The following is a 7511-nucleotide window of genomic DNA, read 5'->3' on the forward strand; positions in this document are numbered from 1 at the left end:
GCTAGAGGAAAGGGTTTTGTACTTCCAGTTACGCTTCCAAATGCACCTCTGGCCGCTTACCGGAGAGCAGAGCCGGGAGCTGAGGGCAGCTGAAATACGTCTCCTAGATTCTGCTGGCTGCGGGGATAGCCGTGCTTGCAGCGTCACCTGGCGGGGGGCGGCCGCGCTGCAGCACGGGCCTGAGGCCGCTCCGAGAGTCGCCCGCGGGGAGGCGGCCAGCGCCCGGCCGGCCCTCGTGAGCCAGGATGGGAGGTGCTTCCGTGTCATCGTGGTCCCCACTTCTCAACGGCAGGGGGAGGAGGGATGAGATGAGGAACCCGTAGATGCGGGTGATCTGGGAGTAGTTCTGGAAAGGAGGAATCGCTGAGGGAAGCTCATTCTATCGACATAATTACTGGGAAACAAAACAATTGTAAAACATCAATAAAGATTTAATTACGTATTGATTGCTGCTAAAATGTTCCCTGGGTGAACAGGTGCTTTAATAAAGCGGAATCAATTCCTAAGCTGTTCTAACCAGTCCCTTCCAAATGCAAATATTGACTCAGGGTCTTTCTATTCATTCACAGTTTAAGTAACACGATTTTGTTGAACAAAAAATCAAGATAAACGCTTGGCAAAGCAAAACACAATGCAGGCTGTGAGAAATGAGCAGTAAGAAATGCTCGAGCCTAGTGCTTGCCTTCTGTTGCCTGTATGCCAGCCTTCCTCCAGCCTGCCCGCTGCCCGTGCTGCTAGTGGAGCTGAGTGCTTGGGGCTTAGGGGCTGCCCCCTGCACCTTGCTGTGCTCCAGAGCCAAGACCCTGCCTGGGTGCAGGCTGGAGGCTGTAGGTGCTGCAGCTCTCTGCTCGTCTCACACCTGTATGTGTGTAATGATAAGGGACTGCAGCTACCAGTGCTGTTGCTGATCCCGAGGAAAACACGCAGAAATCTGTTCAAGTTGTGATGTCAAATTGAAGAATACTTAACCCCCCCACCAAGGCTCAGATTCTGGAGAAAGGTAGCTGTTGTTCGGCTCTCCCAGCATCCTGGAGTGTATGTGTCCTAGAAGCCCAAAGAATGACTGCAGGATCCCCAAGCGGTGGCCAGCCACAGGCAAAAGTAGTCTTATTGCTGGGACTTCTGGAGAGATGAAGAAAACATTGGGTTGGTGTGGCTTCATTTGCACCTCTGTTTTGCAACAGTTTTGGAGTCATTTGGTGGTGAAGTGTTTTTAAGTGTTCAAACAGAGATTAATAAAGCCACTGTCAGAAAGTGAAAGAACTGAACAGTGAGTAGGGAAAGTGAGAGCTCTTTTTCCCATCTTCCTACCCTTAAGATTTAATTTAATATAGTTGTGTGTAAGGAAACACATGAGAAGGAGGTTCAGTCTTCCTGTCTCCACACAGCTTCTCCAGCATTTCTCAGAGGCACCCCAGGGGTGGTGTGTGGTGCTGAGCTGGAGGCCCCAGCGAGAGGCCGGAGATGAGGCAACAGGGGCACCCCTGTTCTGTGGGGCACTCCAAGCAGTGCTTCTGCTCTGAGCACAGGATTAGCTAAAATGCAGACAGCACAGTGTACAGGGAGCAACATGGGGACATGGGTCATACTAGCATGGACAGCTGCTTTGAGCACTATAAGCTGGGCAGAAGGGAGGTCTGAAGGGAAAGTGTCCTCCATACTGAGCAAAGCGCTGCTTTTCTGAGTGAAAACATGATTTTTTATTGTTAACTTCATAAATTCATGGGAAATAAGCATTGATTTGTTAATGTAGTGTGTTGTCATGAAAAAGTAGCGCCTGCCACAAGCATCTAGATGATGGAGTCTGTTAGTGTTGAGGATCTCTTGAAGGATCTCCTCTTGCTGGCAAGTTCACTACCTGTTGACAAAACTGCACCACTTTCTTGTGGCTTGTAGAAGGTATCTCCCTTGCAGGGAAGATAGTATTAACCTGTGAGCTGCAAAAGTGAGACTGCAGCAAAGGCACAGCATGTTTTACTTCAGCCTCTGCCCTGTATCCAACGCCTGAGCTGACTCTAAAGACTCTTCAGTCTTGTAGTGGTCAGGGTCAGTAAGTTCAGTACATCCCCGTGCTGGGGAGAACACAGCAGCAGTATGGAGATGTTTTGTTCAATGCAGTGCAGTGACCTCCTCTCCTCAGACCACATGTAAACAAGAGGGCCACTCCGATCTCCACCATTCCAATCACTGCAAAAAATACTGAGCTTGTAAGCAGTTGTTCATTCTTCTGGTGTCATACATTTGAACTCAAAGGACTCATCCCTGAGTTTCCCAGAAATTATCAGTAGAAAATTTGTTGTTTATTAAAAAACCGTCTTGTTAAGCTGCAGAAAATAAATTAAAAAATCATAGTTTGTGATTTATGTCTGACTGCCCTCCTAGAAGATGACAAAAACAGTCAGCCCTGGGGACCTGAGCTCCTGTCTGTTTGGAGGAAAGTGTGATTTGTTCAAGCTGTGCTTCTGTTTTCCCAGTACCCCTTCCTGTTCCAAATCTCAATTAGTCCATGTGTCTGCATCATGCCTTGAATTACTTGCATCCTTCAGAGGCTTGGGGCTGACATTTCAGACCAAAAATTGTGCACCCAGTACCTAAGAGTGGCATTGGTATGGGAGAGTTCAAGTCTCCTAGAGACTATCCCCTAATACTTAGTATTTCTTTGCAACTAGAAGAATGTATATGGTGACATTTTTTCTATGGCATAGAAGTCATAAAGATCTATCTGAGCAGTTTTGTAATCCCGAGAAACCTTTTCTGCATTATTTGCTAGATAAAAGTACTTACTACGGAAATGCAGATTTCCATGTACATGCAGGAATCTAACACTGGAGAAATAAATAGCTCTGGAACACAGAGAGGAACCAGTATTGTTCTCTCTGTGGTAATGAAGAACAGGATATGTTGTAGGCACAGTATTATTAATAAATAGTGAGCAATGCAATACAAATCTGTAATTCAATTTAGGATTTCAGCTCAAATTGTTCTTTGGAGTTACAGATGACAGTAAGCTTTGAAATTGAGTTACAGTCCAAGCAGGAACTGAGTCATGTGTAGCAATGTTCTAGAGAAGCTTACAATCACAGTCTGGAGTGGGCAAAATATCACTGAGAGCAGAATATGCACTGAAAAAATAGCATCTGGGGGACATAAATTAAATTGAACTTAGAAATAAATGTCAGACAGCAAAAGAGGGAAAAGTGAAAGTCAACATTTCCATATATTGATTTTAAAATGGCAACTTTATTTCAGAAACTAGTTCAAGTTAAAAAGCAATTATTTAAAGGTTTCATTAATCTGAACCTGAGACATGACATTTGGAGAAGAAAACACTACTTCACTTTGCATCAGGATATGATTGGTTGTGGTTTTTTTTGTTTTTTTTTTTTTTTAACTTTCCTAAAAATCTCCTAATTTTCTACTTTAATTTAAGCCGACTCATCTCAGTTTTCCTTCAGTTCTGTGGTTTAGTCACTGATCTGAAAGGTCCCTTATTCTTTTTGCTGTAAAATTGGCTGATATTCTTCACAAGAAAGGAAAGTGTCCTTGCTTTAAATTCACAAGCTGTCTTCTATAGCAGAAAATACATAGTGAGGACTAAATTCTGGATGACTATACAGGAAAAGCAGACCACAGAGGAGCTGGAAAAGAAGGGAAGAGGAAGAGTATAGCTGATGTCAACCTCTAGCTTTGTCAGATTAAAAGTGTATCAGAATCACCAAACACCTCTTTTGTCTTCCCATGACAGTCGGTTATTTTCTCCTTTCTACACAGTCCAGATTTTTCACCTTAACCAGATGTGACTTATTAGCTATTTAATAACAAGTTTTCCTAACCTGAAATACTGAAATATTCATTCAACACTCTGCTCACTGACTTGCTAGACTCAAAAAAATTTCCTTCACAAATGAACAGAAATACCACTTTTACTGAGGTCATACCAATCATTCACATTAATCGAAGGAATTTCTGCCTCAATATGACAAGATCTCAAGGTCATTTCCATGCCACCACCACCTCAGCCTTAGCTCTCTCCATGCACGCAAGGCCAGCAAGGGTTTCTGAGTCCCTGCATTGCACATGGAATATGTGGGACTGGAACAAAAGATGTCCTGCAGAATCTGAAAATCATTATGTAAATCCATTTATTCCTCACTGCTTCTCATGCTTCTGGGACTGAAAGAAAATCCCTGCTCAAGATAGTTTTCAGCTCTGCAGATGTGGTAGTTCTGTATTTCTAAGCCAGAGCTGTCACACCATGAGCAATGTGCTAACTGTAAAAGCCAAGCTGAGATAGATCTTCACTTCCTGGGACTGCTTGTAATGAGGCTAAATTGATTAATTTCAGGAAAGAGTTCAGATGCCATGGTGCAAACTGTTAAATAAATAGCATTTTCAGAGCAGTAAATAACAAGATCTGTTTCTTCTGAAGCACCAGATATCACATAGAGTAATAAACTGGTGATCCAGTATTATACAGCTTGTAAGCATCAAACTAAGTCTCTAGTTCTCTTCTTTTTATATTTATCTAGTTCATCCTGAAAGAAATAAATCCATAGCCACGCTACTTGCTTTTTTTCCTGCCAAGTAATCTTGTAAAGCTGGTCCTACAACCTAGGACCTTGAAATCCAGGCTAAATTCAAAGAGCTTGACAAGCTCATCTGTCTTCATGTATGCAATCATCTGAGTAACTGCTGTTTCCCAAAGGAAATGAGACCTGACAAAAAGCTGGAAGAGCTGCTGGTGTGAGTTTTTTTACTGATAGAGAGAAACCTCTTCTTAAACTAGCCAAGTACCAAGTGAGCATTATTACTTTTTTCTTTTACTTTTTTGGTGAACTTTTCATATATTATATCAGTAGGTTGTAGCCACTTTGTTAAATGTTTTGATGACAGTAAAAACAAGAAAAATAATTTTTGTGAGTGCATTGTGCTTTAAAACTCTCTCACTGGTTTAGAAAAATCATGGTTAAAAACTGTGGCATTTGGATGACCTTCTGTTAGCTGTTCTTCCATCTAATACTAAGACTCAGTTCTGGTATAGAAGAGGCAAACATTTGTGATAATAAACATTCAGCCTCAGTCATTCACTTGTTTATATGAGGTTGGTACTTGAGAGATCCAGTGTAATTTAAAATGCAATAAATTGAAACAAACTCACTCCATTTTGGAGGCTGCTTATGAACTCTTTTAATTTGGTGTCATATTTATTTGGGGAGAATTAGATTATCCTATTCATTAGATGCAGTGGCTGGTGATGAATGGAACAACATTCCACATCAATGGCATTAATTGAATCCTTGCAAGCACAGATAATACCCCTGCAGGAAACAGGAGAAGATGGAAAAGTTCACCAAAGTAGATCTGCATATACTACTGTGACGAGGGAGCCCTGCTGAACTGCCGTGGTTGGAGGCAGCAGTTGACTGCTTTTCTTTTCTTTTTCTTTTTCTTTTTCTTTTTCTTTTTCTTTTTCTTTTTCTTTTTCTTTTTCTTTTTCTTTTTCTTTTTCTTTTCTTTTCTTTTCTTTTCTTTTCTTTTCTTTTCTTTTCTTTTCTTTTCTTTTCTTTTCTTTTCTTTTCTTTTTGTAACTGCTGAAACATTTGTTATGATCTCTCTGCATACATTGAGGATCAGATCCTCCTGCTGCTACGCATTGCACAAGTGCAAGTTAAGGGGAAGCTCCTTCTTCAGAACTCAGCTTAACCAGAAATACCACACAATGTATGGGACAGGTGGTAGAGTTAGCTGTGCAGAAAACAAGTGGTTTAGAATTTGTTTTAATGATCCACTTTATCTGCTGTTGTAGCTACATGCTGCCCTAGTAGGCCACAGGGACTTCCTTCACTCTGGCACTGACCTGGGTTGGTGATGAATTAGCAGAACCTCACCCACTGACAGCCATTTTAAACGTCATGTTTGTAACCAGACCCAGGTGATTTTCTCCTCACTCATTAGTAATACATTAGTATTACATGCTCAGGTCTTTTGAAAATTTCTCAGAAATGTGTCCTATTGATAGAGCCAGAAGCCAGTGGTAACTGGCCAGAAGCCAGGGCAGTCAGTAGCACCATCCCTATTTTGCTGAAGCAGAAATGGAAATACTTGTCTGTTAGCAGTGGATCAGACCACAGATTGTCTGAGCCACAGGGAAATCATTCTCCCTGGAACACCATCTTTCCTCTCCACTTGCGCTGGGATATGTTTTTTCCTGACTTGCCCTTTCAGTAATGCAATCCTGAGAAGATGCTTTCAGCCAAGGTCTCGAAGAGGTTAAAGCAGTAATAACCACAAGGGGAGCAACATGGACATTTATAAAACTAACCATTTCAGAGCACTAATTTCATCAGCAAGCTAATTGCACATATTGTATCTAAGAACATTTCCAGCCATCTGCAGGAAGAGAATGTCATAGTGCTTGGAAGGCATGATGTTTTTATGGTAGTGTCTTGCTGATAAATGAATGCGGTGCAGTGAGTTTGGGATGTCACAATGATTATCATGTAGAACAAACATCTCTTGCTGTTATCTGGAAGTGTATACATAGCACTTTTACCATGGTGTCTGAATACTGGTTTGTGTTTCTCATCCTAGTACTCCTGTTACATTTTACCTCAGTTTTAGAGGGAGGAGCTGAGTGGACGTGGAAACTGTTGCTGCTCCCCACAGCAGAGCTTGGCTGCACTGTTTTCCCGCAGGAAACCTGGGATGCTTGAGGAGCAGAATCGCAGTTTCCCGGGTCCAAGGCCAGTACATTGCCAACTATTTCTCACACTTTTACTGTGGATCCAGACAAATATTTGCAGTCTCTAAACAACTTCCATCTTAGCCTAAAACTGACTTGAGTGAGATGAGTAAAAAATAGGTCTGTGTTCTCTTCCCATGTAAGTACAGCAGCATGTCCGGAGAGTTTGTGCTGTCTTTGTGGTCATTTAATTCTAGGTAAAATGAAATCCTCACTTGAAAGTTTTGACAGACACTAGTTTGCTGAAAGGTAAGGGATGTTTATAAAGCTGATATGGCAGAATTCACCGTGTGGTACAACTTTATTTTGACTTCAGGTCTCTGACTCAAGTAACTGAGTTTGATCTTTTATGGAAAATGCTGTACCATTGGGTAGAACTGCAGCAAGATTTGCCTTTCTGCCTACTTGGAATCAACTCCTGAGTCTTCTGAACTGAGTTCTGATGTTTGACTGAGCATCACATACCTCTCAAATCTACCTCTGCTCGTAAACATCCGTTTTCAAGGACTTGTGTATAAATAAAGTTATTTGTGTTTACATTTTTCCTCAAGTCCGAAGGTGACCTTCACTGCCCTGTTGTGATAGATCTGATAAGGTGACAATGCAGCAAATAACCTGCAAGGCCTGGCAGGCTCACCTCCTCCTGCTCACCAGTGAAATGAAGCAGCACAACGTTGCCACGACAAATAGCTATGTCTGCAAATAGCCTGTGGGTTCTGTGGGTTGTGGGTTGAACTGAGAGTTCAACAACACCACAGCCCTATGTTGT

This window comes from Tympanuchus pallidicinctus, unplaced genomic scaffold, assembly GCF_026119805.1.
Source record: "Tympanuchus pallidicinctus isolate F22 unplaced genomic scaffold, pur_lepc_1.0 scaffold16, whole genome shotgun sequence".
Lineage (NCBI taxonomy): Eukaryota > Metazoa > Chordata > Aves > Galliformes > Phasianidae > Tympanuchus > Tympanuchus pallidicinctus.